This window comes from Bombus pascuorum, unplaced genomic scaffold (assembly GCF_905332965.1).
Source record: "Bombus pascuorum unplaced genomic scaffold, iyBomPasc1.1, whole genome shotgun sequence".
NCBI classification, from domain to species: Eukaryota; Metazoa; Arthropoda; class Insecta; order Hymenoptera; family Apidae; genus Bombus; species Bombus pascuorum.
This window is the reverse complement of record NW_026869773.1, coordinates 29,084-44,131: the sequence shown is the minus strand read 5'-3', so window position 1 is coordinate 44,131 and position 15,048 is coordinate 29,084. Positions and strand designations below refer to the sequence as shown.

At 34.1% G+C, this 15,048-nt stretch overlaps 1 pseudogene; it reads right to left on the bottom strand.

The window, feature by feature from the left end:
- Positions 1-5,560: 5,560 nt before the first annotated feature.
- On the bottom strand, positions 5,561-5,679 carry LOC132915977 (5S ribosomal RNA; annotated as a pseudogene).
- Between the last annotated feature and the right edge of the window lie 9,369 nt (positions 5,680-15,048).

Sequence of the window (15,048 nt, the reverse complement as noted above, 5' to 3'; positions counted from 1 at the left end):
ATCATTATGAATTGGTTTTCTGCATGTAATGGTACAAAAGTTATTTCGTTAATCTTAAATATAGCAATTTTACAATATTTGTTAGTGTTCGGGAAGCTAACAATTTCAGAGGCGTAATCATGTTGTAGTTTTCGATCGTGAATTGGTTGGGTTTGTTTACAAAGCGTAATTCCTATCCCGTGAATTCAAGGCATCTAATTAAGGGTATTATTACTAGTGCTAGGGTCAGCATTATCCTGAAAAAAGTACGCTTTCGGTCGGTTACCATGTATCTTTTTCTTAGCATTGTCGATAGAAATAATGTAATAAGGAGTTTTCACATCGTTAATCCTGTAAGGTCCTAACCATTCAATGTGCAACTTATCTCTTTTATGGTCGTTGTGAATTAAAACAAAGTCTCCTTTTCTAAACACGGTCTGAGTTTTAACAATCTTTCTTTCTTGGTCTCGCTTGTATCGTTGCTTATTCTGAATAAGCGTTTTGTGAGCTGTTTCCCAATATTTATTCAGTTGTTTTTGCCAAAGTGAGTACATATCATCATAGGTAAGTGTGGGGAATTTGGATATTGCGGAAGGTAAGTTAGCTTTTCGCCCAAAGGTCAATTCAAAGGGAGAGAATCCTGTTCCTTCATGTTTCGCGGTGTTGTACCCTAAACAAATGAAATTAAGTACTTCGTCCCATTCTTTGTCATTGTCGTGTAATGCAGTACGAATTAAATCTTTAACTGAGGCATGCGTTCTTTCGAGAGATCCGTTACTCTGTGGGTGAAATGAAGTTGTTTTGATGTGTTTGATTTTAAAAGCTTCTTCAAATTTCGTCATTAAATCGCTAACAAAATTTTGTCCCTGGTCTGTTAGGATCGTTTTTGGTGCCGAAAATATGTAAATATAGTGTTCAATGAGCGCATTAATTATGGATTCAGTTCGTTGCGTTTTAAGGGGAACTAGTATCAGATATTTCGATCGACGGAGCACGTCGATACAGTTGTGACTCGAGTCGGGCAGCCACAATCCTCTCCAACAGCTTGCCAGCCTGATCCAGCAGGCACACAGGCCAGAATGCGGAAGGCGAGTATGTATTTAATTGCAAAATAAACGGGAAGATGTTCGACCTTCATAGTCCATGTTCAGCAGAAGCAAGTTTCATTGCATCTTTTAAAAGTCGCCTTATTTTTCTTTGGCCTAATGATCCCTCACTTACTATAAACAGATTTGCAAAATTTATTGAAGACAATTGTCCTGTGCACAATGCACGCTTAAAATATTAAAACTACAGAATAATGTACATATATTGATACGTGACTTGAGCCGCATAGAAGTCAAACAGATTAATTCCGTTCGGTTTACTGTTGTTTCAAATATGAAATACTTATGATATATTTTAGTATTTAGTATTATATTTCTATATAAGTACAGGTAATATCGGAAGATGGAATTAATAAGTTTGTCTTCCGAGTGTATAAACTACTTGGTATAAAATATACATTTGCAAATGATATGCGGTATTGTATGAATATAGAAATTAATGATGACATTAAACTATACTATATGATTGTATAATTTATATTATAATTACATACTAAATATTTCGTCGATAGAATTTGTCTTTAGTTAGAATGATTAGATTCCTATTTGTGGCAGTTGCTCCCATTATAGAATAAGTTTCAGTACTTAAGGCTACAAACCATTACCTCTTAAATTCAATACTTGATTCAGGGCTTCTATAATGAAATATATATCTCGCGCATACGTACTTGTGAACTATCCAAGATATAGAATGAGTCGAAGTTCTGTGGGAAAGTAATTTATAGTTATAGTGGGTTTGGTAACGTTATTACATATTTGAATAACGTTCACGCCATCACAAAATCGAGTATGACGCTCCGTCAGTCTATAAACATGCGGGGAGATGCAGGACGACGAGGATAGCCTCCCGTGACGTAGCGCCTGGTACGGACGGTATCTCCGGACGGGTATGAGCGGAGAGGACGCGGATAATTGCCCCCAAGCTACGACACTTATTTCACGGTGTCAGTGGGAGGGAGCCTCTCGTCGGATAAAGCGCATGGTGAGGCTGGTACAGCTTCTGAAGGGCGGCACGACCGACGTTCTCGTCGTCCTCGTATCGCCCGATGCTCTTATGTAATGAAGTGGGCAAGCTCTTCGAAGGAAACTTCGCCGCCCGTCCTGAAACCCACTTGTCAGAGCGAGTGCACCGTTAACACGAAAGACGGTACGGCTTTCTCACGAAGGCGGCCAAGACCCTTTCTAGTCCACAGATAGAGTGTAACGCGGTACACGACTGAGCGTCAATGTGAGTTACATTGTCGATATTTCTGTAGAAAACTGCCGCGGCTGAAACAAATTGCCGTCTCAATGGCACCATTTTATTTCAAGCTTTGCGCTACAGTTCTGAATCATTTTCGTAGGACAAGGCAGTTTCGTGTTCTCGCAAAATCAAACTGTCGAATTAAGGTACATACTATCAATTACAGTCTAATACATTTTAGCGGTTCAACATCGATAGGACGATTTCGCATCGAAATTTTCGGAGGACCACGTAACCTTCCAATGATGACCGTCGTACGAGCAGTGGATAAGCCTACTTCGTGTCGTAGGTTCCTCGCACCTCGTACTCTACTCCTTGATTGTTGTTCGGCAGCTTTAGCGGCTGTGGTTCCGAGGAACCCCATCCTGAACCCCTTTCTCGTACGCCGAATGTGACTTCTTGCTGTCCGCCGAAGACACTTGTCGGATCTGCATATGTTCAACCATTTGCGCGAGACAAGCGCGGCGCTCTGCAGGGAGGAGGGATCCAATTTTCGAAGTAACAAGTGCGAAACCTCCAGTGGTAGTTCGGAAATGATATCTACCTTGCTTGGCATCAGTAAACCACCTCTAAATCATTCTAATCAACGTACCACGTAAACACGAATCCAACGCGTTCCAGGAATAGAATCAACTACCTGTAGTTGTTTAACTGTACACGACGAGTAAAATTATTTCGGGTACTCCTGTAGTACAGAACAGACACCGAAACGACAATATTTCAACACAAAAATATTTAAAACAATAGTTATGAAAGCATGATACTTAATACCGCACTTGACATCACGTATAAGTAAAAGTAAATTTCTTCGAACAAATTTCAAGTTAAATCTTTAGGTTGTGTAATTATATCAAACTTGTTCAATTAACAATGAGTTATTTCCATCATGTTTTGACAACCGACTCATCGATGATGCAATTCCTTGGAATTGAAAAAGGAATGTGCATAATTTTGTCCTCCATCAACACTCAAAATATTATCTACATGCTATACTTAGGGATTCAATTTTAAAATACGTTGCTTCATTTTCCATCTCTGCTTTCCTACAATCAGTATGTGAAAGATTTTTCACAGTATCCATCCATCCGCAATTTGTATAAATAGTATTTCAGTCTCTCGCGTCACTTGAACTGTAATATACACCTGTCTTTTATTTTCATTACTCCTCTGCATACCATTTGTGAGGAACAATACATTTTATTTGTTAATCCAATAACATGTAAAGTTCTTCATTTGTTCTAAGATCAATCTATGAATTAGTGAAGAGAATATTGCAACCTGTAAAAATAAGTATCTAGTAATATTACTTCCGAACCAACATATTTATTGCAATGCTTGTCAAATTTCAAAGTAATTTCCTATCCATATGAAACATATTTCATATATGTGTATGTCTATTACTTTGAATAGTTGTTCTACTTGTAACAATTCGCCATTCTGGATCATCTAGATTCAACAAAGACGCATTCAATTTACTCCATACCTCATAAAGCTCCTATTATCATAATTACATGGGAAGATAGAGAGCTGTGACAGTATCCAGCTCTCAACTTTGAACAAGGCATATTGACAAGCCAGAGTAACTCACATACAACTTGGTGGTACAAGCGTTGAAAAAACTTTTCTGGACCTGAGAAAACACATGTGCACAGGTAACGAACAAAAGAGATTAGAGCTCACCAAATAAAACTTGCTATAATTTGCTGTAGCTTGTCACAATAAGCCTATGTGTATCGCGCGTCAGACGATTTTGGAATTAGTTGATGCTTGGATGTTCAAGATACGGAAACACGGAGTGATGAGACGTTTATGTACAAAGTGATTATGGTGCGACTCATCGTCAGTCAGAAAACTTCATGCAGGATTTGCTAAAAACAAACAATTTTCCCCTTTGCTTATCCCCTACCAATCGTCTGTCGTCACTCCTTATCTCATACACAGACAGGCGAAATAATGTCGCCGATGACGGCCAACAGCCTGGACACATGTGCGGATCTCTTGCCTGCGACAGAATTTTGTTATGTGTAGTATGCTGGACTGAAAAGGACTAATATGGCGAATTAGAAGATCGCAGGAAAATTGTAGACATTTTCCAAATTTTATCAATTCCTTTTTATTTATTCAAAAGTCTACAAAACTGTTAATTAACATTAAGGAAATATATACAAAATCTCGACGTTCAGAATAATGGAGAGAATATTCGAAACGGTACTATTAAATCTATAAGTTACCATGCAATACAAATTTTCTTTAAACGCTAAGACATACAAAATACGTAATGTTTTGTGTAAATTGCCATACTTTTGAAAATAAAAAATATCGAATCAAACATTCTTCAAATATATTTCGAACGCTCATTAATACTACAAAATTATATTACTACAAAATTATATTACTACAAAATTATATTACTACAAAATTATATTACTACAAAATTATATTACTACAAAATTATATTACTACAAAATTATATTACTACAAAATTATATTACTACAAAATTATACTTCTACAAAATTATATTACTACAAAATTATATTACTACAAAATTATATTACTACAAAATTGTATTACCACAAAAAATTGTAAAGGTCCCGAATGCATCGGTCACGATACAGTTACAAACCAAACCAATGAAAGGTGCAGAGACTAGAGAACATGGGGTCCCCAATCGTGTAGTACGCTTCAGCATCGTTGACAACACCAACTCCCTCCCTCCGTCTGTCCAAATGTCATCTCAAACGGTGAAGCTGTAAATTAAAAAAATCCTTATATACATCAGAATAGTAATGCGATTTCTATTCCTGCAGCACCGACGTGATACACGGTGCTCCATAATCGCTCCAGATTGCATATAGTTGTTGTTGAAATCTCTATGCATTTGGTGGATAAAACGTTGCGAGAAATTATCCTCTTGTAAAAGTAGTCACATAAGCTTCCAGGTCTTCATAACCTTTTTTTTTTTTGCATGAGGAGGGGAAAATGCTGTTACGCATGCCCAGTGACCCGAATCACTGGGTTATGCGGGACTCGCGCGGATGTTGTTGCCATACCCACTAAAAAAACCACTCCTCCTTCTTCCTCTGCTTTGAGGGCAGACAACCCCGGTAATACCAGGCGGCAGTCATCAGGGTTGTTCCTTTCATGCCCCGCTGTATCTTCCTCTTCGGGCAGTTACTGCTCGCGTCATCTTCTTAGACAGTTCAAATACTGGGCTGATCTCCTTCTGAAAAAAACCAACACCACGCGGAGTTCCCAAGCGGTCACCGATCTTAGTACTATCCGTGCCCGGCGTTGCTTAACTTTCGTGATCGGACGGGAACGAGTGCACTCAACGCGTCTTGGGCGTCGGCCGGTCTTCATAACCTGAAGGTTTGCATTTTTCCCACTACTTCAGCGTCGTACTGGTACTTTTACTTCTGATAGCTTAGACATGAAATCGTCTAAACTTCTCAATTCAGGACACAAATCAGGCTCTTTCCAGGGATTGCTCTGCTGAGACGTGCCTTCATCATCGCAGCGTTCGTAATTTATACAATTTTCCTTCTTCAATAATTTTTCTTTAAGTTTCTGCAATTTTAAAGCTTTAGATGATTGCTTGATGCGTAATTCATTTTCAGCTTTGAAGAGAGCACACGTCAGCATTGCTTCAATCCGTAAATCGCGTCTGCGTTTTCGGCAATACCTTGATTTTTTACTGCGGATTCTTCTGATCCAAGATGCTAATCGTTTAGTACTACTTGGCTTGGCGTCAATATCACAAACTCTCTTCTTAGACTTTGCCATGACGACGGCTTCGTAATTTTCTTAATTTGCAGGAATGCAAATGTCCTCTTTTTCGAGGTTAACACAGTGTCGATGTTACGATATTCACGTTTTCTTATTGTTTCCTAAACTATTTCACCTAATTAATGAATAAATTATAATAATAAGTACACTAACCTGTATATGGCTCGTGATTGTTGTAGAACAAGATAGAACAGGTTCACACAACACACAAAATGTTTGAAACTGTCGAGCAAAATAAGATCCTCTCCGCTTGCAGACGACTCGACAAATGCCTACGTTGCGCGTCTGATGGTGGCTTTATATACCCTCAAGCTTGTCGTTACGTACTGGTCTTATGCGCGAACGATAGAAAGTAATTCCATATAGAATCTTACATTATTATGATTTTTGAAAAATACTACAATCCAATTAATTTTTAAAAATATTTGCGACAATTTTAATGCAAAATCTTATATACTTTGTACATTATATTAAAATTCCTCATTTACAGGAAATAATCAATAGCGTATGAAGATGTTCTGCGGTTAATTTCTAACCAATCACGTGCGCCATTTTGCAGGCGTCATTTCCGGTGTAGATATCTTCCAACCTAACCTCAAATTTCTTCACATATTATTTAGAACGTATATTAATGTTGATGTACTAGAAATATTATTGTTAAATATTATAGCCAATATTACAGTTAAATGATTAACGGTAATAAAGTACCATTTTTTCACAATAAAAAAAGCATTTTTTTTAATGATTCCAAGATATTTGGATCGATATTTTACTACACGATCAATTCAGTTAACCCGATCCTGACATTTTTATTAATGTAATAACTTTACAAGCAAAAAAAGGTAAAAAAAAACTATTTTAAACGTAAGATCTAAAATTCTGATATGCGATAAAATATAATATTTTTAATGCGAATAAACTTTTTTATAAAATTTTTAATTTCTTGTTTTTTTTATAAAATCAAATCTATAAGTAGTAACTGGAATTTTTTGTTTGAAACCTATTCATCTTGAATTAATAACAAATCTTTGCTGCAACCACTATTAATGGCTTTAACTTTATCAGTGTTTAACAAATTTCTTATCTGTAACGATAATAGAAAACTGTATCTACATTCTATTAAATTTTTACACTTTACGTCATGAGAAGTTCACGCAACTTTCTTTCAAATGAAGTATATGGTAAAATTAATCCCCTTTCTTCTGTGTATATAGTCTGCATAATTTTATCCTCAAATTTGGAATAATTTAAAGTAAATAAAAGTTGTATGTAAAAATACGCATAAAAACGATTTTGTACGTATATTCGAATAGTTCCTTATAATATATTAATGATACATATATTGTGGGATAACCATAGTTCGGTGAAACGAAAATTGTTTTTTTCACGTTTATAAACATAAAATGCACTATCTATCGATAATTAAGTATCATTTTAAAATTAATTAGTGTTGAAGTGATCGTCACTTCTGAGAAAACTCTACATCTGGTCTTCGGTTTCTCAACCGCCTAAGGTCTTCGAAAGCGCATATACAAAGGAATGCGTCGAGGAAAGACCATAAGCGGTACACGTCCGACGTTGGTTTAGGCAGTTGTTTCAGTCTCAGGGTAACGTTGCTAGTGTCACGTAAAATTATGCAAAAGAACAACAAAAAAGAATAAAAAAAAGAAACTTTATTTTTCTTCTAACACTTGGTTTTACAATCTACTTCCGAGCTCTAAGCGTGACCTTTTAAGACTGAAGCTCTTATGATTTTTTACTTTCGATCGGATCCGATCGCTTTCTTTTGTTATCCCTCAACATCCCCACCGTCCACGCATTTGCCAGGCGTCCGCGGCCGTTGCCACGCGCTCTTTCTTCTAGAGCCTTCGGTGGAAGGACCGTTGGGATGTTGATGGTTCATTAGGCACTTCAGCGATATACATTGTCGCCGAGTGCCGCCACATCTTTATCTCCGATTTTAAAGTGAGCCGGTCGTGACAACAGCATGGCGAAGAATTTATGAAGCCTTGACTTGCTCAGAAATCAGTTTCAATCAGTAGACTCTTCAAATAATTTCCTAAAATATTATAGTCAATTAGAAGAATGAAGTAAATGTCGAAGTAAGAGCTTGAAGAAAACTAATATTAAAAGAAACAGAAATAAGGGAAGATTTGCATGTGAAAGGATGCGTAAGTGTTCATTGACAAAAATCAAATAATATGATTAAAAAGTGAGAAGAAAATATCGTCCTCTTCATGTCAGGGGCATTAATGCGAGATTTTTCATCTAATTTTTTCTGTTTGAACTGAAGTGTCCATTGAATGTCTCCCTTTTCTCTTAATTTTATGTGAAGATGACATACAGTGCTGGACAAAAGTATTGGCACAGCAAGATTGTTATGATACAAATGCTTATAACTATTAAACAAATTGATTTAAACAAAAAACTTTTTGACGTATTTATTTATTATCTATCCTAGTTTATTACATAACAAGAGCAACAATATAAATAAAATAATACGCAAAATAATAACAAAAATATATTTTTTGAACATTTTATGGGTGGACAAAAGTATTGGCACAGTAGAATATTTACGCTTATAACTAATTACATAATAAACTTCTAATATTTTGTTGGCAGTCCTTTTCTTTTAAGGACTTCCTTTAATCTTCTTAATTATAACACTCGATCAGTGAAACTGGAGACTTCAGTTATTAAACAACAAAAAACCAAGAAAGAGTAATAATGTCTAGAAAAACGAAAGAAACCACAATTGAAGAAAGAAAAATAATATTAAATTTATATAAGATGAATAAATCTTACAACGAAATTGCACAAATCATAAACAGAAGTCGTTTTACTGTGCGTTCAGTCATAAAACGCTTTAAAAGTGAAGAAAATCTAGAGAATCAAATTAGGAGTGGTCGCCCTTCTAAGGTAACAATTCGAGAAAAAAGGAAAATCGTAAATATTGTAAAGAAGGATCCAAAAACTAATTCGACTGAAATTGCTTCGATGTTAAAAGCTGAGTGTGAAAAAGAAGTAAGTACCAAAACTGTACGTAGGGTATTGAAGGATGCCGGTTATTCTGCCCGTGCAGCACGAAGAAAGCCCTACATCAGTAAAATAAACCAAAAGAAAAGAGTGGAATTCGCGAAAGAGTTTGTTACGAAAGATACTGATTTTTGGGAAAAGATCATGTTTTCAGATGAAAGTAAGTTTAATATTTTTAAATCTGACGGCAGAATATTAGTATGGCGAAAACCCAACACAGAGATGGACGAACTGAATCTGCAAGCCACCATGAAACATGGGGGTGGTGGTTTAATGGTGTGGGGATGTATGGCATCATCGGGTGTAGGAGAACTTATATTCATTGATGAGATAATGGATAAATATGTATATTTAAATATACTCAAGCAAAATCTTTTGAAAAGTACTCAAAAATTAAACCTCCCCAGGGATTTCTATTTTCAGCAGGATCGAGATCCTAAACATATGGCGTATATTGTTCGTCAGTGGATAATATATAATACTGCCCACACATTAAACACACCACCTCAAAGTCCCGATATGAATCCCATTGAGCACGTGTGGAACGAATTGGAAAAAAGAATTAGGAAACATAATATCACAAGCAAGTCTGAACTGAAGAAAGTTCTTCTGCAGGAATGGAGCAATATTGTACCTGAATTCACTAAAAAATTAGTCCACTCGATGCCCAGAAGATTAAAGGAAGTCCTTAAAAGAAAAGGACTGCCAACAAAATATTAGAAGTTTATTATGTAATTAGTTATAAGCGTAAATATTCTACTGTGCCAATAGTTTTGTCCACCCATAAAATGTTCAAAAAATATATTTTTGTTATTATTTTGCGTATTATTTTATTTATATTGTTGCTCTTGTTATGTAATAAACTAGAATAGATAATAAATAAATACGTCAAAAAGTTTTTTGTTTAAATCAATTTGTTTAGTAGTTATAAGCATTTCTATCATAACAATCATGCTGTGCCAATACTTTTGTCCAGCACTGTATATAAAGTCGATTACAAAGATGTTGGGTCACCAGCATAATTTTGTCTTTTAAGCTCTATATTTTGAGTAAGTGTACAATTATATAGAAAAATGTATTGAAGTATGTTAGAGTATAATATAGAAAATCTATGAATACCAAAACGACTGATTTATTACATATGCTTCAAGAAACATCAGAAAAATGCAAAATTTTATATCACAAAAATTTGAGGCATTTTATTACTTTGTTACAAAGTAAAAGTTATGCCTCCGGTATAATTCTTTAGTATTTCGTTAGATATTCTTTATTTTTAATTATTTCTCTTAAACGGTTGGTATGTATAAGTTACTTTTGTGTGTGTGTGCGATCGCGTGTAATTGTGTGTGTAGAAATATACTATAAACAAAAGATAAGAGTTAGATTTCATTTAGGTCATTATACCTGTCGCCATAAGGCTGCCGGCAACTAATTCCGACGCGTACGTTGTCACAGACGCACAATTATAGGCAGAATTCACTGTAGCGGTATCGACAACTTTTTGCGCATATTTGGGAAACTATGGCAAAATGGCAATTATATATATAGACAAAAGTTATACAAAAAGTTAATTTCTATAACATATTCAGAAATCATCGAAATCAGTAAAGTGGAAGTCTTTGAAGGTAATTTGCGAGATATTATTAAAAATACTTTCGATAGTGTACATTGAACTTTGCCTATATAAACGTTACTAATATAACCGTCTTAAAACAATATTACGATACGTTAAACACTGCATGTAATTAAATAAACAAAACAGTGTACCGGCTAAATCTTTCTCACGTTAAACTAAACTTTAGTAACTAGTAACTAAACTTTATGCAAGTTATGTCAGACTTCAAAAATACACAACCAATGCATGCTTTTGAACCAATGGATTCCTAAACATAAAATCGTTATATTTCGTCTTTATTCATCGCGTACTACCAAAAAACACAAAAAATGTTTGCAAGAAGGCGATGTTCTGAAAGCGATATTGCACTGCACGCTACCAAGTGTAAATCTGTATAATACGGAAATAGAATCTAAAACATTCCTTAAATGAGCGAAGTTTCAATAACCGATTTTACGTAGGATATTCTGTAATAACGAAACCAATATCGCTATTCTGTTATATTCGTCGTTAAGTATAAATACAACCTCTTTTGTTAAGTACAAATATAACCTCTTTCTGTTTTTGGTTCTTTTAAATATGTGGACGTTTCAAAATGGCTTTTAACACTGTTAAGTTCGAATTATAGTTTTACACAACGAATACTTAAATCTTTAATGGAAAATACGAAGAGAATAATCTTGCAACTCTTGAATACAGTTCTACAGAAGGAAGAGATACTTTTAAGCTATTAACCAAGTATTGTGGTATAACATTCTAGAAGTGTTATAACAATATACTGCCAGAGGATCAAGCATGATTCGAAACTAACAAATTCTGCGACTACAATATTTCTAGTGCCGGAGATTAATATAACAGGAATAATGGTGAAAGGAAAGCACACTATTATTGGACTCAATACTTTATAGATGTGTATTTTGCAGACAATGTAATGAGAAGGTCAGGAAACTTAATACATTTACATGGTAAAGGCGGCATATTTTAAAGTTATTGTATGCAAAACCTCCTTGAAAAGATAGATAAGCTAAAAATATTAATATAGAGCAAAAAGGAAGAAAATAGAGAAATAAGAATGAAATAAATGAAATTCAATGAAGATATATCTAGGGCGTAGCTATATTTACAAAAACAGACACATTCCAAGTAATAACAAAGTAAATCACATACACACATATACAGGACATATATATATATATATATATATGGACATATAGCTAGGATTAGGAGAAAGTAAATTTTTCTTTAAAGGAAAGATGGTTATGTATATGAAAATCAACAATGTATTGAAAATACAAAAAACAAAAGAAGAAAACTGTATTTGTTATTACGACTTACTTTAACATGTAGAATAATTTCCTATCCGGTTACTGTACTACCCCATTCATCCTGGAACAAATTTTTAGGTTAAAATTATTTATACAAAACTAATATGTATACGAATCTTTTCATTTTATAAAATTGTATGTACAAAATATTTACCTTCGCTAAATCTCTTTATATAGAAACTTTGCAGCTCAAGTTTCTAATCAAATTCAATTCTCCACTTAATACTCATTACCAAGTAATGCTTGGTAAATTAACAAAATTATAACGTTCAGTAAATTTTTATACCATGTAAATTCTACCTTGACTCGAATACGAAAGACGATTGAACAGCACCGATGTCTATTATAACAGTGAAGACAAAGGAGTGGTGCTGCTTGCTGATTGGCTACGCTCTAGGATTACAGGTGGAACATGTGCCCGATCATTGCGCAGAAGTTACCTTGTGACATACTTGTAAAATCTAGATGTGATTATCTTGTTAATTTTCCATGGTTGTATTTCAATTTGAAGTTTAATTAAATAAATGTTTAATAACGATTTTAATACCGAAAATAACGATTATTATACTCCGAATTTTTATATGGTTGTAGTATAGTAAAATATATGAAATACATGTATGTGTTATGTACAACGGCACACGAAAGTATTCGAAAGCTCGCTACTGAAATATTAAAGACATATATATGTGTGTGTGTGTGTGTCTGATGCTCTTGATATTTCAAAGTATTCTCATAACTACAGTAAGATACAAATATCAACATTATGCGTGTAAAATTTGAATTGGATAATATTTGTAAAAGTTAGAGAATACTCGTTACAGTAACACGCAAAAACAGAGTTATAAAAGTTTCTCTATTTCTATTTCTTACCTCATTTTAATATTTAGTTCGATCGCTTTTGCCTCGAATAACATCTCTAGGACATTGTGACATTTATGTCAATGTTATTCCATATTTAAGTAATTATCTGTTTTCATATCGTTTCCTTACTTATTTTACAATTATTTTGTCTTCTACCTATTCCATCCCATAAATATCATATTGGGTTTATATATTGGCTCTGTGATGGCGTGTGTTGTACAGTATCCATTTTTTCACAACTCAGGTTCAATGTTTCGGATCTATATCCTGTCGAAAGTGAAGATTATGTATTTTTAGCATTTTCAGCATTATTCCATTTTTTTATAATATAATGGATTGTATTATATTCGATTTACATCTCTTAAAGAGATCGGCTATCTCTCTGTAAGATTTCCATCTTTATGCAGTTTTAATATTACTTCACGCTCGGACTTTTGTATTTCAGATCTCTTCGAGTTCATGTCTGCACTCTATTAATCGTAACTGATTATAACATTAAAATCAGTAAATGACGTCTTAGCGCAAATTAAGTTCGTTAGTATTAATATTTACTGCGTAAATTCAATGTAAATATCGCTCATTTCGAAGCGTCCGATTATTTTGTGATTCTCTTTTTGCGTGTTTCTGTAATGAGTATTCTCCAACTTTTACAAATATTGTCCAATTCAAATTCTACATACGCAATCCTGATACTTATATCCTAATACAGTTATCATATTACCTTGAAATATAAAATCTATCTCATATATTTTTATTCTTTAATGTTTCAATGGCGAGCGTTCAAATAATTTCAAAGACGCTATATGCCTATGCAAAATATAATATTCAAACTGTTACACATTCAAAATATGTAATATTTGTACAATATTTTACATTATGAATGTAATTTTAATCGTTCGTTATTAATAATCGTTCTTATTAATATTTTGTTGTCAATTGAAAATCGATTTATAAGAGGGAAAAATTTTTTATTACAAATAGACTAATAAAAAGTTTTTCACTAAGATGTATTGCAAACAATAAATTTAAATAAAAATGGATGATTAGATGATTTTTCTAAGGAAATAAAAACGCATAAGGAATAAAAATCGAGTAGTTATAACATAGTTGATAAAATTTTATTCCTTGTTCCTTATTCAATAGACTGCGGAATTTTAGGCCTTGATATTTGTGTTAGGTATGCATATCTCGCTGACATTCGATAAGAACGAAAAGCATTCCCTTAACACTTTCTCTCCTTGAGAATGTCCTTAGTGCTATAACAAATGATTCTTGTAAACAAAATATTATTCTTAGCTCGATCCTAGCTAGCAAGCCCGACCCTGAAAAAAGATAATACCAACCTTTGTATACAGGGTATCCGGTTACATGTTTTCGAAAATTTAAGAGATGATTCTTGACACCGAGATAAGACGAAAATCAAGAATAAAAGAATTGCGTTTTCGACTTTGTTTTTTTTTTTTATTTTGACAGTTAAAAATACCCTGCACGTGAGTAATCCTCCTTATACCAACGAAGAGTGGTCAACCTATGCAGCGGGGCGCACAGTGATCCTCAATCCGAACGATACATTAGCGGTAGCTTACTTCTTACAAGCCGTAGAAAAGATCTAGGTATTCAGAAACGTGAATAACCCCACGCGACGTTTTGCAAAATACCTTTGCGATGGGTATAGTCCTATTGGGATATTTTTCGGCGTATAAACTTTTACGTTATTGTCGACCGCCGTATCACAGCAAAAGTACATGTCCGAAAGTTCTGCAAATGTATAATATTTTATAATATTATACAGTATAATCACATTTTATAATAAATGTGACTAGTAAAAACGCACACCACGCAGTGCGTGTACTGTATACACAAAATACACCCAAGTAACGCTTTAACTGAATATTTCCAGTTCTTTGAAAGCTCTTCTTCGACTATTGGAATGATTCTGTTACTCAAAAACTGTTCTAGCCTCTTGCTTGAAAACAGTTAAAATACGGCAATATAGTGATGGAGAGTTCATTTAAAAAGAAAAATTTACGATACTCATTACCAATGCTTTCACCTTTTTTGTATAACTCGAAATTATCTAGCAACAGTCGAAAGCA